This window comes from Myotis brandtii, unplaced genomic scaffold (assembly GCF_000412655.1).
Source record: "Myotis brandtii unplaced genomic scaffold, ASM41265v1 scaffold681, whole genome shotgun sequence".
NCBI lineage: Eukaryota > Metazoa > Chordata > Mammalia > Chiroptera > Vespertilionidae > Myotis > Myotis brandtii.
In genome coordinates this window covers 2,216,326-2,216,563 of record NW_005370660.1, presented here as the reverse complement: position 1 = coordinate 2,216,563, position 238 = coordinate 2,216,326, and positions in this window count along the sequence as shown.

Here is a 238-nt window from a genome sequence, read left to right as displayed (position 1 = left end):
GGCCCTGCTCTGTGCGTGACAGGGGGTGGCGCCGCAACCTCCCCATCGACCCTGCCTTGAGTGTGACAGGGGGTGGTGCCCCAACCCCCCAATCGGCCCTGCTCTGAGCCTGACCAGGGGCTGCACTTAGGGATTGGGCCTGCCTGCCGCCACCCGGGAGTAGGCCTAAGCCAGCAGGTCGTTATCTCCTGAGGGGTCCCAGACTGCGAGAGGGCACAGGCCGGGCTGGACCCCCCTC